We start from the raw sequence: 21,719 nt of genomic DNA, 5'->3' as shown, positions 1-21,719 counted from the left end.
ATGCAAGCCATGAGCGGCCAGTTTCAGGCACCTCAGCCTTTTACTCATCCTTTGTCACTCTTTTCCCTCACATCTAATAAAAGATAGAGATTCTCTGTAGCCCTCTTTTTGTTGTAAATTTATTTATAGTAACATTTCTTTTAATTGTGTTTTATAGCAATATAACTGTGGGAAAATTGTTCCTTTCACTTTGTCTTCTAATTACAGCACTAACTTTTTAAAGGAAATATCTAAGTTCATGGATCTCCTACCAGCTCTAGGGACAGGATTTTAACTGAGTTTTTTATCTTTAGTAGCTTGCTTTCCCTGGGTTGTAAAGTTTAGTTCGTGTTTGTCTCAACCTTTCCAGTGGGAGCTGTTTAATTTAGATATGTAACTAACATCTAGTAAGACAGAGAAAGGAAAAAAAAGAGTATGTTTGAGGGGGGAAAGGAATTCTACTCTCTGATGTTAAGGGCATTTACTTGTAATAGAGTAGAGAGTGTTTCCAGTACTTACCATGACAATATGTGCTTACTTTGTGCTAGATATAAACTGCTCAAAGAGGAAAGATGGAAGGTACAATTTATCATTGATTTTATTATGAAACTGAAGACTGAAAGGGACCCACACCTCAGAAGAACAATAATTTAGTTGTTAAATTATTCTCTTGGTCACCTGGAATTAAACCATGCTCTAAAAACCATAAGGGATGTTCTCTGACTTCTCTTCTATTTCTGGCTGTGGGGTATTTGTCCTGACCAGATGTGCCCTGATCTCTTCTATTGAGCTATACAGAAAAACATCTAATTTATAAATCTGCTTGAGAATAGTTAGGAGACAGCTGCTAAAGGATTGAATGCAAATTATACACCTTCTGTAAGTTTTTCTTATTGTCTGTTTTTCTTAGTTGGACTCCTTCACTGAAATCAACCACATATCATTTAAATTAGATGAATAAAATAAATGAACGCAATGTCAAGTATTTCTGTACTAGCAGGAAATATTTATAAAGGTGAGATGCTATCATGATATGTCACCTTTCATCCTCAATACTTCATTAACCATGTACGAAACAATCACCAAAAGGGAATAAACTCTTCTCCACTTCTCTTGTGGGTAGGACATAAAATAATAAGTTTGAACTCTAGCAAGGGAAATGTAGGCTTGGCATTACAGAAAAAACATTAGAGTTGTAAAGGAGTTTTATGCTGGAATAGATTGCTGCAGAGGTTGTGCATGTCCACCACAGTAGAGTTTTTAGTTTGATAGACTGTTGTCAGGATCTGTTTCTGTGTTGTTGATACTGTCTGTTTCTGACAGCTGATACTCTCTGGGAGAGAAGAATAGACCAGAAGACCTTGTCATGTCTTTTCCAGTTCTATTTTTCTGTGACTCTATGAAAAGCTGTGAACACTGAGGTGGATAGTAACGGTTGGATAGATGACCAGTTCAGAGCTTCCTCTTTCAGTACAGAAAAGAAATACAAATTTCTGTAAGGTGGCATGGAAAAACCCTACTTTAAAAAGAAAGTGCAACTTATTTCTAATATCAATACTTTAATACTTAAATATCAATATTACCAACTGGGGGCAGGGATTGAAGTTATATATGAAATATATCCTTTCTAGTGAAGTTCATAGAACTACTGGTTGCATCTACACCAGAAAGTTGAAAAGCTAAAATAAGATTTCAAAGAACCTGTAATGACCAAGAAATTAAATGGTTCAGCTGGTTCAGACCATTCAAACAAAAGTCTAATCACACAATAAATATTATACTTGTAAACAGAGATAATACATTTACAGATAATTCTATATATAGTAGTCTGTTTTGGTTATCTCCCAAACAAACATCTATTATTCAAGTAATTAAAAATATTTTACAGGGAACGCAGATAAAAAAATATTCTCCAACAGAGAAATGAATAAAACATTACAATATACAAATCTTCTTGTTTACCTGAGTTGTCTAACTAAAGTGAAGTACGAAGGCATGCATAGATTTTCTCATCTCTGAGACATTAAGGGAGTAATCACCAAAAATATTGAGGCTAAGTCTGAAGCAGTGAAGGAGACAGCTGGGACTGATAATCAGATGGTTCTATGTCTAACATTGAGGTGTAGGTCTAGCATCTAGGTTTGGTACAAAGAGTTGTTAAGATACAGTATGTTCTTGTCTTATGTTGATGTAATCCTTCCTCATCTGAGTAAGGATGTCTGAAAGTAACAGTATGTTAGTCCTAGATCCTTTTTGTGCAGCAGTGATAAAGCAGAGTTGCTGGAATAGTAAAGCTCTAGAACAAAAAGCCCCAGTGAGATGTTCATTACCTGTAATTGGAAGACACTCCAATATGACAGTGAAGAGGGTGACTCTTCAAGGACTTGTGCAACTGAAATAATTGAGTAAAATGTGATAGTATCATACTTTTCACAGTTCTACATGTTTCATGCTGATGTTGCACAGACATTCATAAATAGTGGTTGTTAAAATGAAAAAAAATTCTTAAGATCTTGACATCAGTTAATGGTCTTGTGTGAAATCAGTTTTCTTGAACAGAATGGTTGATTAGTGTCCAGATCATGATAGGAGTCTGAATCGCAAGGGTTCCTGCAGTGTCATCTTCATCTGGTTTGGGTGATACTCCCCAAGCTGCTCTTCTGCTCAGTTCATATCATCCAGCTGGCCCATGGTCCTTCATGAGTACTCCACACATGCATGATTCTTTGCTATTAATTATCCGAACTAAATACAAAACACCTTTTAAACACCCCTTAACTGTCTAGAAAAGATGTGACTTTTACTGCATCTTCTGGAAGAGTTTTGTATTGGGTTTGCATGGCAAGGTTTGGGGGAGGTGGGGGCTATAGGGGTGACTTCCGAGAGAAGCTGCTAGAAGCTTCCCCTATGTCTGACAGAGCCAATACCAGCTTGGCCAAGGAGAAGCCCATCAGTGACTGTGTTAGCACCTCTGTGATAACATATTTAAGAAGGGGAAAAAAAGCTGTGAAACTGGGCAACTGCAGCCAAAGAGAGAAGTGAGAATATGTGAGAGCAACAACTCTGCAGTCAGTGAAGAAGGAGGGGGAGGAGGTGCTCCAGGCATTGGAGCAGAGGTTCCCCTGCAGCCCACATAAAGACCATGGTGAGGCAGGCTGTCCCCCTGCAGCCCATGGAGGTCAATGGTGGAGCAGATCTCCACCTGCAGCCCGTGGAGGAACCCACACTGGAGTAGGTGGATGTGACCTGAAGGAAACTGTGACCCCATGGGAAGACACTGCTGGAGCAGGCTCCTGGCAGGACCTGTGGCCCTGTGGAGAGAGGAGCCTGGAGCAGGTTTGATGGCAGGACTTGTGACCCTGCAGAGGACCCATGCTGAAGCAGTTTATGAAGAACTGTATCCCATGGGAAAGAATCAGTTGGAGAAGTTCATGGAGGACTGTCTCCCGTGGGAGGGACCCCATGCCAGAGCAGGGAAGAGTGTGAGGAGTCCTCCACTTGAGGAGGAAGGAGTAGCAGAGACAATGTGTGATGAACAGACTGCAACCCCCATTCCCTGTCCCCGTGCACCACTGGAGGGGAGGAGTTAGAGAAATCAGAAGTAAAGTTAAGCTTGGGAAGAAGAGAGGGGTGGGGGGAAGGTGTTCTTTAAGATTTGGGTTTATTTATTACCCTACTCTGATTTGATTTGTCCTCAAGTTGAATCTGTTTTGCCTATGATGGTAGTTGCTGAGTGATCTCCCTGTCCTTATCTCACAGAATCACAGAATTATTCAGGTTGGAAAAGTCACGTGGGATCATCGAGTCCAATCATCAGCCCTACTCTACAAAGTTCTCCCCTACACCACATCCCCCAACATCTCATCTAAACAACCCTTAAACACATCCAGGGATGGTGACTCCACCACCTCCCTGCGCAGCCTATTCCACTGTCTGACCACTCTTTCTGTCAAAAATTTTTTCCTAATGTCCAGTCTGAACCTCCCCTGTTGCAGTTTAAAGCCATTCCCTCTTGTTCTATCACTAATTACCTGTGAGAAGAGACCAGCACCAACCTCTCTACAATCTCAATGCATGAGTCTTTCATTATATTTTCTCTCTTCTGTCCAACTGAGGGAGGCAGTGATAAAAAGAGGCTTTGGTGGGCACCTGCTGTCCAGCCAGCGTCAACCCACCACAAGTTAATTGGTTAATTGGTTAATTACATGGGTCTTACTTATGTGCAATTTGATCAGTTTTACAGGAGGAAATAACTAGTAGAGTATCCAGAAGGAATGGCCAGTTTCTCCACCCAGAGTGTAAATTAATGGATTTAAGCATACAAACTGGCCCATGAACACCCGGAAGCTGTCTTGGGAGATTCTCTAGAGCTCTTCAAAATTCCTGGCTGGAGGGTTTCTTGAAACAATCAGTCAGTTACTTCATTTTGTAGGTGGCTTGGAGTTCAGTCAAACATCTGGTTTCAGACCTGTTTACTATTTCAAACCAGTCCATTGTCACACCTGTGCCAGACTCATTGGGACATTCTTGGACCAGCTAGGGAATTAATGACTTGCTGCACTGGGTGTGCATATAGACACAGTCCTGATACCAGCTACCTTATGGTTCAAACTATATAACAAACTTGATTTTCATACTTAAATCTCTCTTATAAGTCCCATAGCTTTTGCTACACTAAACTTGCCAGCTTTGAAAATAGAGCAATGACCCTCTGTCACAGAGTTGATTTAAGACAAAAAGGCAACCGGTTACATTCCCAAGCATAATATTTCATCACTTGTCCTTCAAAACATCTCTCAGAGGCATTTGACTGTGTATTACTTATAAATACAATTGCACTAGCTGTGATTTTAGTTACCTTTTAAACTGGTTACTGAAAATGTCACAGACTTTTTTTATATCCTTGGCAGGACTCAATGACATACTTTTTATGGTAGTTCTGTCAACAAATAGTTTCCTTTTTATCACCATGATGTGTCCTTTTGGGTGTTAGTTGCTGATAGTTCTGCACTCATCTGCTTGAACACTTCTGAACAGAATTATCATGTATACCTTTTTCTCAGTAATGTGTACACCTTTGGAGATGCAGTTTATTTCCTTTCACAGTTCTTTGCTCTACCAGGGATGATAGGACCTCAAAAGGGATGTCTTCCTTTGTTTCTCTGGGTTTTGTTTTGTACTTGTTCAGTGACATGAACAAATAATACTATGATTACCCTAAGGGATTGACACGACATGCAATATTCAAACTGCAGAGTAAAATCAGTTCAAGAACACCACAATTCAATTAATATTGCTGCTGAAATAGAGTTTTATGTTGTATCTAAAGAATTCAGTAGATAATATTTAAAGTCTTAATCTCAATGCATATATGCATCAATACTTTATGTAGCTGGCTTCCTTTGTAAGGCTATCTGAATACTGCTGAATTCTGAATTGTGTAACCCTCAATAACTGAAACCTGTACTTGTCTTTTCTTACACATTGGAATGTATCATACCCACCCTTCTCTCCTCCCCCAAGAAAAACCCAAACAAAACATCTTGATTTCTGACTGGTTAATAACTTTGTTAACAGACCTTGGTTTTGCTATATTACTCTCTCTATAGATTTTCTTCTTGTATATGAGATATATGAGACAAAAATTTACTCTTGGCTCTTTTGATCTTCTCATCTTTCTTCTTCCTTCCTTTATCTGATTTCTCTTATTATTTTCTATTATTCTTATTATATTATTTAGTTTTTTATTATTTATTCTGGTCTTCTTCCTATCTTGTTCTTCTTCTGCCCATCCCTCTCCACTTTTTCTTCCTATCTTCTGGTTTCTCGTATCTGCAGTTATTTTATTTGAAGTACCACAGTCATTTATGTAACAATGCTAATTCTATTTGACTGTAGGAGCCTCATCTATATCTAGGGGATGACAAAACCTTTTTTCAAAAAAAGAATATGGTTCAGTACTGTGAATATTGTTTTTCTAATATGTTTATTGCAAGAACTTTACTAACTCTGTTCTCCAGATGTGTATTTAACAGCATAAGAAAACTCAACTGAAAGAGACTCTTAGTATCCAAAGCCTCTTAGCACAGATAACTAGGCAGCCATGTCACATAATTCTTGCCATAAGCTTATGTTCTGTCTTTTTTATGTTTCTTATGTCTTATGTTCTGTCCTTTTAGGTTTGTTAATATTGAGTTTCATTGGTTGTATCTTCATTACCTCCTGTTAGGAAAAGAAAAGGAGACAACCCACAGGTAGTACCTGTTCTTTATTTTTATTACATTTCTTCATACAGGAAAAAGTCCCAAAGCCTTTGGGATTTTAGGATGTATTTCTTGGCTATAAGAAAACCCACAGAAAACTAACACCTGCTTTTGAGTATGTTTTCACTTTTCAACATTTTTGTTTGTTTGTTTAATGGATATATCCAGCAGAAATTTTAATTTCTACAAGTTGACACATCTATTAGGCTTTGTCTAGTGTTAATTTTATGAATGTATTATGGTCCACTTGTTGTTGACTTTCACTATATAAATACTGATTTTAACTCTTTTTTAATTTTCTTTTCCTTCCCATCTTAATTTCATTCTGTTGGTCCCCATTAACACAGCAATTTCCACTGATACGACATTAAACAATATACAGAAGTATGCAAAACATGAAATTATTCCAGTTACCAAGTTGTTTGTTGTATTAGACATCAATATTTCAATGAAAATTACTTCACTATCTCAGTTATATTTTTGAACCCATTCTTACTTTTCTTAAAGTTTGTATTAGTGATTGTTTTATCATATTATTTTCCTGTGCTTATTGCTTATACATTTTACTTTGAAACTTCTTTAAGTGGTCCTCCTTATTTCACTCCTTAGTGGAATGATATATTTTTATCCCTAGGAACAGTCTCTTTTGTATCACACTCAAGGGTTTTTTTCTTTCTAAAGCCTAAGGGGATTTCCTTTTAAACATTTTGCTCAAAATGTTTTCTAGGCCATAGAAATTTAATAACTAGTTCATTATGAAAAAGATATATCCATATCCTATCTCTCTGAGTCATGTCTTTTTTCAGACTGAGAATTAAAACCAAGTAGACTGGTTGGAGTTAGAGAACCAGATTTCTTGGAGGCAATACAAATGAACAGTTGGACTGCAGAGTTGTATTTTCAAATACATAATTCACTTAACTAAGATGAAAGGGCATTTTGGCATTTAAGGATTGAAATTACAAGGAGTTCTGTTACTTATTGAGAGATAGCAGTCAATTTTTAGTGATGTGTTTGAAAATATGGTAAAATATTCACACTAAATTAAATAATGCATACTGGAAAATGTACTACTGTAAAAGATAGACAAGAAAATATGTTTCATGAATATGTTGCTTACAAGTTGTTTTATGGGCTCATTCAGGGAATAACTTGGAAACTTATCTGAGATTTAAGAAATAATAACATCTCTAAATGTATCTACTTGCTTCTCTTAGTTCAAGGTTACAAAGCTTCAAAATCACATTATTCAAAGAGCCTTTTTTGTCTTTTATATTTTTCTGGTGTAGCAGTTAAAAAACCCTGAGCTCTCTATTTAGTTACAACATAAGCTTACATAATGACTTGGAGGTTATTGTAAATTGTTGTCTTTGAAACTCCATTTTTCATTTATCTTCTTAAGAAGAGGGGTGTTTTCTTCAAGAAAGAAGGGAAACAGGAGGCAAAATCAGAACCTGAGAATGAGTTGGAATCTTATCTAACTTCCCCTACAAATCCATTATTTAAATGACTTAAGGAAGGCAGGCTGAAAGCTGTAAGAGACAGAGAAGTGGTATAATCAGGAGTATCCTGTAGAACAGGAGCCTGGAGAACTATAAAAACTAGAAATAAGGAAGGTGCTGGAGAAGAAAATAAGTATGTCAGATCAACTTTTGTATTATTCTTCCTGAAGTGCAATTATATGATGTGAAGGAAATTAATGACAGTTTAAGTCTGCAGCATGAAATACAGATTTCTGAAGGCAGTGAGGCAAACGGAGTACAATGCTATTATTTCTTGAGTTACTGCACAGAAACGTGAGACACTGCAAGACAGATTTAAAACTTCAGAGACTAATTAGATCTTCAGTAGAACATCTGATGTTGTGCTTATTTTTACAGTATCAGTGTTTTACATCTAAGGAATAAAGCAATATCTTTTTTTGTTTGAGCTAGGTATACCAATAGATTTAAACCATATGGGAAGCAGAAGCACTTGCAGCTAAGATTTCATTGATTCTATGTTTAACCCATCTTAACTGTTTTCTAATTTTACTACCAGTAAGAACATTAAGATTATAAAGTCAAGCACTCAAATTTAGAAAATTCCAGAATTAATATTGCCCCTGCAAACTTTATTTGCTAGCCCTTGTGAGCGTACATTATGATACAATCTTTAATTTTTATGATTCGATCTTTAGTTTTTCCACAGGACACCTGCCTCACTCAGGGCACATTAAGTGAATACTTATATCTTTGATAATTTTTCACTATTTCTCTTTTGTCTCATCTTTCAATATCTGGCCCTGGAGTTTATTTACCATATGCTATCTGAACTCTGTACTGAAAAGATAATTATTGACAACTTTCTTGATTTTTTATGGATTTCATTACCAGAATAGCTGGCACTTATCAAACATTAATCAATTCATCTTCACAAGTCTTTTTATAGACTCCAGGGTGTAATCACCTACTTTTGTCCCTTACCTTCTTGTCCTCCCCAATCACCTCTGCCCTGCCCTTTCTCGTTTCTCAGTGGTTTTGCTCTGATTCTCCCCCATACTTCCTTCTGCTTTGGTTTTCTCCTCTCCGTCCTTACCCATGGGACACCGTCTTGTTACCTCTCCTCCAGTCCCTACTTCCTGAGTGATGGGCTGGTTTATTCCTCCTTTCCAGGCTGCATATCTCTCTTTTATTTACCTCTCTTTTTCCCCATTTCATAGACACACTGATCAATGACAGCACAGTAGCTCTCCTGCATGTCTTTACAAATGTTATCTTCTATCATGGCATCTGAAAGCCAGATTCATATTTGGAAGCAAAGTCCTTGGCCAAATTCCGCAATGTAGAGCAGACACCATTTTCAGAGAATTTCACTGGCAAACTTTAACAGACCTCTACAGTTTTTTGAAACATACATAAAGCAACTTTAGGAAGTGAGAAAATCAGGAAAGAATGAGACAACAAAAGTCATAATCTGCTGGATGATGGCAGGTGTTCTCAAATCAGCGCTAATAAAAACACATACTCTGTGTAGTCCCATGTCTCAAGATGCAGTTGTAGTTAAGCACTTTACGTAGCCCTACTGCTTTCAGGCACAGACTGCTTCCCGACATGTCTCCAATCTGCCAAATTTGAAGACATTGACACATAGCAGGAAAACTAGAATTTGTCAGCAAAGCTGCAATACTTTGTAAACAATGTACTAAGCCTTCAATCTATTTCTTTAAAAAAAATGCACAGGTTTTGATGGATGCATTTCAAATAACTAAATATAGAACATTTCAAGCAATGCAGTTAAATTTTGGTGAGTTTATGGCAAACATAAATTTCAATACTGAAAGTGTTACAGAACTTTAAACATAGGTGTTATTTTCAAGTCTGCATCTCATGTAAGTTGGAATATGATTTCATGTGTAGAATTATATTTGTTATATAAGCCTTTTATAATATATTCCTGTCAACCATGAATTCTAAGCATTTTATGCAGTGGTTTTCTATAGTAAGAACTGTGACAGAAACTGAATATAATTGAGAGACCAGGATTAGAGAGAAAGCAGGGGAGAGAAAGAGAGAAAGGAAAATAAGTATTTAGAAATACAACTGAAATGGACTGGTTTGTTAGAATATCAGTTCTTCTTCTGTTCTTATGCTGTTTCCTAAGCATCTACGTTCAACCACTGACAAGAGCAGTGTACAGATCAAGATCAACCTCGAGTCTGACCCAGTCTCAGATATTTTGATCTTATGCAGAGAGGGGAACAACATATCATTAGTCAGATTCACTAGGGAATGTTTGCTTGAATAAAAGTCTGGAAGCAAAATTAAGCTTTGCAAACAGCCCAGAACAAATTTAATAGCCTTTGAACTGCAACACCAGACATTGCACATGCAGTTTTTGGGTGTTATTCTCACAAACCAGTGCATTTCAGTTGTACACTACCAGAAAGTAGGGGGAAAAAAGGTAAAAGGGAGGGGACATATACTGATTCCAGTAACGTAGTTTCCTTTGAGTTCTAATTAGTGGTGATTTAAGAGCTTCCATCTTACTCAAAGCTTGGAAAAAGAGCAAGGACTCATTACTGGATGATAAATTACCTTATGGAGTTTAGAAATTGTGAACTGTAGGCTAGATCCTTTTCATCTTACTTTGTCTTCTGGATGATATTTTCATCTTTTCCCTGTCCTCTTTTTATCATAGTGATTTCAAAATATATTTCTTACATTGTCAATATTTATACAGAGGAGGTGACCTAGGAATCCAATAAAACAAAATTATAAGATCACAATTATAGAAATGTATAAAACAGCCTTACTGTAATAGAAAGATGATAATAAAACAAGAACACAAGAAGAGAAGAAGGGAAGCAGAGGCCAGTGTTAGCCGCAATATTCAACCTGGAAAATCAGTCATCTTAGAAGTTTCAGTCCCTCTTTGCAGTTCCTAGAGCAATATGAGAAGAATCTATAGAAGTTTTAAATCTGATATTTATCCTATGAATATAGAAATAGCCAAAGATAAGTAATATATTTAAACTAACAGAGTGAAACCTTTAGAAGTGCTTTACTGGCTGATAAAAGAACCAAAGGCAACCACTATAAATGGCTATTTAGCTTTATGGGATAAAACATTAACTCCAAGGGTTCACACACAAACAACCTCATCATCCAGTCACAGAAGCCAATTTCATTTTCATCAGGAATTTTGTCCTATTCTTTAGAGTAATAAAACTCTGGAATTGTGCGTGTGCACGTTATATATTTTTCTAGATTTTTTTTCTTTTAAAAAAAAAGGGTTATAGCTTTTCCCTTGGTCCTGGTAATATTATATTTTACCGATCAATTGCCTGGAAATCATATATAAGCAGAACTTTTCTTTTTTGGTCAGAACCCTCCTCCTTAGTCCTTTCCAGTCTTAAATACAGATAGACAGAAGTTTTCCACAAGAGTAAACTACTTCCCTGTCTCAACTTGCTTATATGAAGCAGACTGCCACCTGATACCCTGCAACGGCAATGTGAAAATTTTAGACTGCATTTCAGTCTACATATTGACAGATGAAGATCTAAGAGATGTTAGAGAGACAGCGCTCAGAACTGAAGTGTATGGCCAACTCCTTTTACAAGCTTTGGTCCATAATGCAGGGCTCGCATTTTCCCATTTACCATTCCCACAGTTTCCATTTCGGTCTTTTTAGTGCAAAAGCAGCTACAAAGTCACATATTTTGTCATTAATATTCATGTAAATCGTCTTAAGTCAACAGAATTTGGGGCTTTAAATGGTTGAGACCAGCTTTAAACAATAAAATTAAATAAATCTGTTCTCTTTCAATTGAATGTATAGAGTTAATCAATGCTACACTTAATGAAGACCTTAATTTGAAAACCTGACAGAGAAGTAGTTCTACAATACACTAGGGATTTTCGATTTAAGAAGTGTCTACTGTGTTTGCCAGACCTTCAAGATAATTATAATGCCCTTTAAGTCAACAGGGTTTGAATAGATAATTTGGCCCCAAATAGTGAAGAGCAATAAATCAGTGCTGTGATTGTCATATGCTCTCCACTGTCTTTTAAGGCTAGGAACTGAGGAGTTAGATGACAGCAAAAATTTCAGAAAGTGGTAAAGAATAAGAAGCTGGGTTTTCTTCTCTTTTAATGAGACTTCGTGAGACATACTTTTCTTCAGTAAAAATGTTAACTCCTGTATCCATACTTATGATGTTTAAATAGTAAGAAAATAAGTTTCTGAAATTTTGACTTTAAATGAAAGATCCTCATATTTGAATTTTGCAACTTTACTACACAATGTATTAAAGATTGAGTCCTAAAAATTTATTGTAAGACCACTTCAGATCACATTTAAATAACACACTGAAACAAATCTCTTTACCAGTTGAACATATAGTTAATCAATGCTCTACTTAATGAAACCTTTTAATTTGAAAACCTGATGGAGTAATAGATTTACTGTACACTAATACTGTGCAATTTAAGAGGTCTCAACTGTATTTGCTAACCCTTTAGGACAATTCTAATAAAAACTTCCATGAATTGCCCTGTTCCAATCTTTTGCTAATTAGCTCTGAACAGAGCAACTGACACAGAGATCAGAAGAGAATATTAAATTACAAAGTAAGCAATTCTTGTAACTTTGTAATGCCTTGTGGAACATGAACAACATTTCAACTAAGTCAGACCTATCAAAATCACCTTGCACAGTCTGAGCAGCAGGAATAAAATATGAACTTCCAACCTGTGGAAGACTCTGTTCATCAACTCTGTTGTATCATTATGGTACAGAGTAGGTGTGTATGTGAAACAGTCCAGGGTAGAGATATCCCATCTTTGCACAACTGGAAGAGAGGTTGGCCACAATACCTACACTGAAAACATAATATATGAAAGGTGCAGCAGTGCAGCATGTCTCTATTCAACAAAAGAACCTTGCCTTGTATTTTCTTTTCTTTAATATATCAGTATCAATATAATGCATCTGAAGAACAAGCATAAATTATTTTTCCCTATTATGATCATAATGGTAGCACCTACTAGTTGCTGTTGACATAAACAGTGTGTCAAGCACAATACACGCACAGAAAGAAAAGGCAGACCTTTCCACAAAATTTTACACTCACATTATAAAATAGATAAAATACTTTATCTAGAATTGAGAAATACTTTTTTCTCTCCCACTAAATAGTGAAATAAAAGTTCATAATTGAGCCTCTGTTATAATTTTTATTGGTATTGTTATTATTATTGTGATTTTCATTATCGTTATCATAATTATCATTATTACCACCACTACTACTACTACCACTATTACTATTTAAGTTGATAACAACTCACCAAAATATTGAAATTTACAGGGCAGCAAGCAAACCAATGTTGCCCATTCATAGTAACACAGTAGCAATAACTTCTGTCCACCTGAACTACAGAAGGAAATGGATTTCTTGTCTTTGGTATGTCTGTTCTGCTGTTGATAGATGCCAGGAGTCTGAGTTCTTCAGAAGTAGCAGTATGTCATGTATTGACCAAGGTTGAAATGTTTTGAAGACTTAAGTTCATGTCCATGCTTCTAACAGCACAGTTTTAGTAAGCTTGTCAAGGTGGTTGCATATTTGTACTTCTAACAGGTACACTGGCATTTACAGAGGTATATCAAACTAAAACTCAACACAGACTTGCATACACATTGCAATAATTTCTGTGGCCAGTTACATTTTAAGTGCACTCTACTCCCTCTGGGTCAGGCAGATAGTTTAATTATTCAGCTGTTAACTTTTCTAACAGACACAAACAGACTTAAAAGTACATTATTAGTCAATCTGATGGTGTCTGTCCGGATACATGATGATAATTTGTTCTCTTATCTTGCTCTGTTCTTCCAGACCTGGGGTCATGAACTGAGTCTCACCAAAATGATTCCCAGAGCAGAAAGAATTGTCCTTATGCCATCTAACAAAACATCAATTTAACCTACACACTATTCCTGCTTTCAGCTAGTTTAAATTAACATGATTACCTGACTACATTATGTGATTTGTTCATTCTTTTTGTCTGATCTTCACTACAGTAAGCTACAAGGAACATTAATTCCTGATTAAGAAAAAACAACTTTTGTTTTCACCCATCTTTCAAACTTGGCCTCTTCTTGAAACTACAGATAGTTTGTTCAACTCTGTCTATGGAATTCAACTGCTGATGACAGAAATAGTTATTTCTCAATTTGTTGTAAAAATTACCTAAATGCCTCTGTACCTACCAAGGAAAACCTAAGGAATAGTGTTTAAAGAAGTAGAGACCTTGATGCTACCACTGTTATTTCTGAACTGATCCTTTGCAAGCTTCCTATCTCCTGAAGGAATAGGTTGGAGAAAGAGATTAGGATCTCAAAGGGGAGACTTGAAGTCAGAGGACAGATTATGGATTAATTTCTTATTTTAGAGAAAAACTGTTGAACTTTGCTCAGAGATGTTTTAAAGGATAAACAGGACCATAGGGAGCAGTAATATTTAAAACAGTAACTTTGAAAATGGTGGAGAAATTACTGTAAGTTTCTTCCAGATCATGCCAAAGGGCAAAAAGTGAAATAGAAGCAGATCTTTCAAGAGCTACATCTGGCACAACCAGGGAAGACTCCTCATCAGGAACACGGAATGATTAAAAGGTAGGCAAACCCACAGGATCTTATGACCTTAGGTTGGAGTACATATGTTGCTCTTCAGTCTCCCAGGATCAAGACTGAAAGCTTATGGCAGGAGGGAACTAGGCGGGCAGGAGGAATAGATGTGTTTTCAGAGCAGGCAACAGTTTAATGACTTTGCACGTTTTGGCATGACATATATTGAGACAGAAATGGGAGGTGGTCCTCACAGTGGTGGGACAGTCTTTGAGAAAGAAATATTGTGGGGCTAAACATGAAAGGGGAATTGTTTATAATGGATAAAAGCCTGAGTGAGCACACTGATTTCTGCACGTAGGATGTTGATTTGAACAATAAACACAGTTGCCAGCTTTGTGACCATCTGAAAAGTACTTTCAAAAATTAATTCCTGTGTTAGATATAAGAATGACTGCTTGTATTAGGGAGAGCAATATTAACATAATAAAAAAAATACTTGATTTGGGGCTGTACGTGTTGGGGGGGAAAAAAACAGCAACTGAAAACAAAGAGGACAAAAATGGCTGAAAGCAATCTGAAACAGAAAAAGTGTTAGGAATTCCAACAGCTATATGCAAATAACTAAAAGATTATGAACTTGTTTAGATGTCTTAGTAATTACTATGGGACCAGTTCTGACTTCCTTATTTGAAGTGAACTATGCTTTACTCTTTGAAGAGTCCTGGTAAGGCCAGGTCCTTTACAGTTCTGTCTTAACATAATTTTATTTTATTCCAGCTGAAGTAATGTATCTGTACTTCAGAAATTTTTCATGCAATATTCCTTTGAATATGGGTTTAAAATTAGTTGATATTCACATATACACAAGTAATCTTGCATAGATTGAAAAGTGAAGGAATGCCTACTGTTAAATAATAATAAGAAAAAAGATATTAAGACAACATAGCTACATGACACAAAATGCAAGGGACAAGGATTGACCACAGCCTTTATTAATGATGTGTAAGATGATATTTAGTAACATCAGCTACTCTCTGCAGTCTCCAGCAATATAACTAGCATTGAGAAGAAACTGCAATCTGAAGGGAAACACAGTTTGTTTCTGTTCCTATTGAGCACCAGTGTTAAGTCATAGCATGAAGAATAAAAGTGCTTCAAGAAACCAGGAATGGCAGGAACCTTAGAATAAATTAGCATCCTAAAATAACTTAAATCAGCTGAAGTAATTCATTCTTGTAGGCTAAATAAAGCATGCTAGAACATAAGGTATGTAATAGAAAACCACAACCTTACTTCCTTAAAATACAAAGGTTTTTCTAGTAGTGCTGCTGTGATAAGTACCTCTTCTCTACTGACTCTGGAGCTGGTTTTCTGTGGAATCTGTGGCACAAATGGACCAGGGAGGTTGGGCGAACAATTGGGCCATGAATGAAGGCTGCAGAGTTTGAGCTTTTTTTTCTTCCTTCTCAAGGCATATATTTTTATTTCTCATTTACTTGTCTATTGCCTCAGAGAAAGTGCAGACAGCTTGTTTAGTATATTGAAGCACGATCTGTCTGTGTTTTAATAATTACACTCTCTCTTGTAAAATAACATTACAGATGATTCTCTGACACAACTGGTACCAAATTCTGCCTTCAGACATGCCTGTTGCAACTTTGTTGAGCTTCTCCATGCAGAGCCTGCACAGGTAGGTGTGAATGGTTCCATATTTCAGTGATTCCCCTCAGTTACTGCAACAGTGAGCATTAGTAACTTCGGAGGTCAAACCTGTAATACTTTCTCAGTCTGCATTAAATGTGAAATCCCAAATAAGTCATTGATCCTGACATCAAAGAGGGTTTTACAGACTGAAGGCCAAATCTCATCTACTTTTCCAGAAGTACCATGCTCTGTGACAGTGACAGAGCTCACAAGACATGGTGTATGGTGACTGGGGGCATGGGACTTTTACAGTCAGACATAAAGGGCTGATACTCCTATATGCTGCCACAGTGTCTTTTTGGTAACAAACTCCACAGATCCAAACTTACAGCAAGAATTTGACTGTCATTAGGACATTGTTTCATTGTTTTTTATTTGTAAACGTGCCTACACTATTTTTTTGCTACCTAGGTAAGGAAAATCATGGAATTTAGTCACTGAATTGTGTCAGTAAAGATCAGCTAACAGAACACTACTGTATAAATGCTGAACTAATTCATTCTGCAATAAAAGAAAAAAATAGTCTTTTGTTTTAAAGTATTGTCTTTGATGTTGCAGTATTTCAGGAATATAGTTATAGGGAAGGATTTTTGGAAAAGCAGGATTTATGCATCATGTGCTTGTGAATGTGAATGTCCTAATGCATTTACATTCTTCAAATTAAAAAAAAAATGTAGGCAACATTTCTGCAGGGCTAGGTCATTTCACTGACATATACAATGCAAGAAGCAGTTTACATTACTCACAGATCTGAACAGCACTGCAAGGACTGTATAGAATTAAACAACATCAGAAACATCAATCAGTATTTTTTTAAAAAAAAATCTGTTCGTAAGAAAACAAGGTCTAAAATATGTTGCTCTAGCACTAACAGCAGTTGTTATGAGGCACATTAAAAACACTTCAAGAAAAAAAGAAAGCAGACCAAAAAAAAATCTTAACCAAACCTACAAAAGTTATCAGCTGAAGTATTTCTCCACCTGTCACAGAATGAAAAGATATTTTTACAACTAAAACGTGGAAAGATGAGAACATTATCCTTATATACTTAATCAGGACACAACTTGGGTTTCTTAGGAGCATATGAAGCCATTTTCTTCTTTCTTGTATATTTTTGATTAGGACAATATCAGTTATATTACTACAGTGATAAAGACAGTGGCTGTATAAGGAACTACCATTAAGTGTATAGCATGCTGCATTTTCCCTCCTGAAACACTCCCATCACTTTTACCTCCTAGAGGAATGATGCTTCTCCTTGTCTTCTTCTCCTTAGTATCACTGTAAATTGGTAACAGAGTATTAATAATAACTAATATTAGTCTTTTGAACTGACATCTGTCACACTGGCTTCATAGTTGTTCCTCTGAGTTTTCTGTAAAGACTGGATTTGACCTACTTCCTTAAGCCTTTTAAATTCCTTAAAATATTCTTAAGATTACTTAGCTTCCTATATTTGAATTTACATTATATATATGCAGGGAAAATATACATGTAAATCAGAAAACAGATTGATTTGTATAGGGACAGTGAGGGTAATGTTACTAAGAACACATATCCTCAAAAATATCTGTTCTGTTAACAAGAAAATAGCACAGGAGTCTTGCTGTTCATCATGTATTTACAGCACATTATTCACAAAGTATCTTACCAGGACCCCTTCACTTGTGTTTCTCAAACCCCAGCCACCTAGCTGCTTTCCTGACAAACACTAGACAAGCCTGTGAGTGTTTCGTTTTCAAACTATATGACAGCTAGTACACACACATAACATTGTTTTAGGTAACCATACATAATACTGGCAAATATATCTAAAGGTATGATTTCTGTATCACTGAAAGATACTAGTTCTTGAACTGATCCTGTAATATTTTTTTGTCCCTTTAAATTTGTCTTACTTTTTTTGGAGGGGGGGGGCGGGTGCGGGGGGGGCAGTGGAGGCAGTGAAGAGGTCTACTCTCTGGACATGTTCCTGGTATAACAGCTTCACTTTTTCTATTTGAAAAGTGATTGTCAGTCAGCTGCTTCTTTTCTCCGTTTTCAGCTTTTCTTCTGTTACAGTTTAGGTAATTTGTCAGACAAAGATAATTTCTTTCAATTTCAAAAATCGGATTATAATTTTAATTAAGTTCAGTAAAAGTAATTATATATACATTTTTCCTTATGTCTAAAAAGACTATTAAAAAATTTGTGCATGAGAAAAGTTTAGAAAAGCAAAAAATAATGGTAAAAGGGAACAAAATCCAGCCTTTGCATTAGACATGCAGAGGAACTGTAGTGAGTGTTCCATCCCAGAGAAAAATAGAAGCATGTAAAACATACATGTAAAAAATACAATGTCCATTTTCCCTAATACTGCTACAGGCTTGCAGCTTGTCTTAAACTAGTGTCACATCCTGCTCAGATGAGGGAGACAAGTGACTTAGATTTGTAAATCCCTAACGGAGTGGACAACGATGAGACAAGTCTCAAAGTGCAACCATTTATTAACTTCACACAATGTACCAACTAGATACATGATAATTGGCTAAGTATATAATGAATTATGACAAGCAATATAGTATAATTTACATTACTTAATGGTAGTGAAGGAAAAGGGGAAAAAGGAGAGGAAGGAGATAAAAAGAATAATGAAATAGAGATCACCAGTCCAGGTTCCTGAGTTCGTCCTGTCTGAGTTTGTCAGGGATCCATCCATCTTGTTCACTTCTTCATGTCTTCTTTTTTCTTTCTCCATATCACGCCTTGCCCCCACCCCCTCAATTTATACACACTTTCCTTGGGTCCATCCCCTAGGTTGACCTATCTATGTATCCCATGTATGGAGAGAGATAAGGTGCTTCAGGGGATGATGTAATTAGCATGATTTTGTTAATCTTTATTAGTATATTCAGGGGTGTCAACTTTATTATGCATTTCATGGATAATGAAGCAAAGGTCATTCACTGGACAGATGGCCTTTGAAACTTTACAGGATGTCGCAGAGCAGAACTGTCCTGCCTTCACAGGGCTCCCCCCTCCAGCTGCCTCCTGTGCTCTCCAGGCAGCTTTATCAGCTCCAGCCTCCACACTATCCACCCTGTGACTATAGTTTCACTACTTGTGAGTGTTTGAGACATTCCTCAGCTCGGAGGGCCTCCACTGCCCCCCATCCCTTATCTCTCTCAGGCTGTTTATTCTCTCAGGCCTGTTTCTCTCAGGCCTTGTTTTTGGAGGGTTACAAGTCTCTCTCACAACAAGACTTAATCAGATTTCATTTGTCTAAATCTGACGTTGTTCAAAAACAATGTTAAATATAAATGACATCTAAATTCTTCCAACACAGTCTGGAAAACATTATGTTACAAACTGTGCTCTGCACCCCTAACACTAGTGCCATAACCAAAACATGTAAATTAAGAGGTTAGTAGCTCTAGGCTCCATTACAGTCTAGACAGACAGGGACAGAATTTTCTGGGACAAATTACACTATAGACAGATGATAGTTGTCTATAGTAGACTGTCTATATCAGTCCATTTTGGAGGAGTTTCAGATTTACCACCTGTTAGGTCTTACTAGGCAGGTGGATGTTGATGCCGCTGTTGTTTGCTGCTTCTTATGCCGGTCTCCAACACAACTCCTTAGCAATGCTATTGTGAGGGTCCACCCTAGAGAAGAGGTACGAATTTTCATAAATATAGGGTTAAGTGCTAAGGGCTTCCTACTGACTAGCTTCAGTGATTTTTTTCCTTTCACTTTCTGACATCTAATAATTTGCACAATCTGGAGAGCCCATGAGTTTAATATCCCCTGGAGGCCAGGCCCTGGGAGTGCAATATTCCAGCACCTCATTTCTTGGTGCCCTTTTCTGCAATCAACATCATTGCTTGTTTGTCAGGATGCATGGTAAGGAAAGTCTAACCACCAGAATTATTTTTTTTTTTTTTAAATTTCTGATGAGATTGACATATTTTAGTGAAGGATTAGAAAGCAAGTGTGATTATTTATAGGAATATTTTTGTATTCAGTATGGTAGCAGGCCAGTCATTCAGTCTTCTCTTGCTGGAAGTGAATGTCCTTGGAGGTTTTTGGTTTGGATTGTTTATTGTTTTTTTATTAAATATACTTTTACATAAATGTTTTCTAGCATTTCACATGAACATGCATATCACCAGTAATAACAATACCCTCTTGTTAGACAAATATTGTGTCCCGAAGAGAGGAGAAGGGAGAGATAAAACAAGGTAAGGGCCTTCTATTTCAGTGTTTGAGCTATACGACTCCTCCTCATGTTATATGTCTATGTCTCTGTAGAGCAGGCTGGGTAGAAATTAAGCTTTAAAATGTGATGTCGTAATATTCCTTTCTTAGTATTATAGCCTGACTCCCAGAAATTAAGTATCAATACTTCTATATTCAATTCTGATAATTTTGAAGGTGTTTTGTGTGTTGGATACAATTTGCTTGCAGAAGAAACATCCATCACATAAATGTAGCAGACAGCTAGGGTTACTGGTTTATCATGTAAAAAGTTCCCTCTTGAAGGACCTGCTCACAATGAAAAGAAATGTAAATATGAACAGAAAGTTGCAAAAAGTCAAGAGTATAGTGGATGGTTGGACCTGATTATGTGTGATTTGTTGTTGAAGGGTTTTTTTTAATTAATTACTGTATTTAATGCTAAGTAAGAATCCTTCCCATACCTAGAAATTCTGATTTTCTCCTGGTGAAGTACTCCAGAGAACCTGAAATGACATTATTTCTACTGCATCTAAACTAATGGGTATCAAGATATTTTCCTATTCATCTGTATTCAGGGGGATGCAATCCTTCCTTCCTTCCTTCCTTCCTTCCTTCCTTCCTTCCTTCCTTCCTTCCTTCCTTCCTTCCTTCCTTCCTTCCTTCCTTCCTAACTTAAACCAGTAAATCCCAAAGCAAGATATAATATGCCAGAATTATTAGATATCAAATTCCAACAGTCTTGACCATGTTAAATAGTTTATTAATTATAATAACTATATCTTTAGTTATAATTACCTGACTTTGCTGTTGACATTTAAAAGAGTCTAGAACCTTCCTGTCAATGATTATTTATTTATCATCAGTTTCTCCTTTATTAACAAATATTGTTTGTGAATCAACAATACAGCATACAATATTATTCTGAAAACCTCTAATTTTTTGAGTTAACAATTCCTCCTTGGTAAACATTAAAGGACACTATTATTGTTTATAATTAAAAGAAAAGAAAAAGAAAAACAAATTGTTCCTAGGTCAGATACTGTAATTTTCACCTGATTTGGGTGTATTTATTTGAATGCATAAATAAAATTGAATTTGTTGTAAATTGTTTACAAAAATGTATTTGTGTTTTATTCAGAAAGACAGAAATTATTAAAAAGAAGTGGAATAAAATAGCAGTTTATCAAATACTTCACTGAATAGATGGTCCTTTAATATGATGCCTAATAATAAGTTGAAAAACAAAAATAGTATGACATACTAAACCATAAATGAAGCCGTGTTACTGGGGGAAAAAAAAAGGAACAAGAAGTATTTTTTCAGAAACCTGATTAAAATCAACCTTTTGGTATGTTGTGAGAAGAATTATTTAATCACTTTTTTTCTCCCATAATGGAATTCATCTATATGCAAGTTATCAGGAACTGATTGGCTTCAATTAT

This window comes from Strix aluco, chromosome 2 (assembly GCF_031877795.1).
Source record: "Strix aluco isolate bStrAlu1 chromosome 2, bStrAlu1.hap1, whole genome shotgun sequence".
Taxonomy (NCBI): domain Eukaryota; kingdom Metazoa; phylum Chordata; class Aves; order Strigiformes; family Strigidae; genus Strix; species Strix aluco.
The sequence above is the reverse complement of the archived record's forward strand: the minus strand, read 5'-3'. Positions refer to the sequence as shown.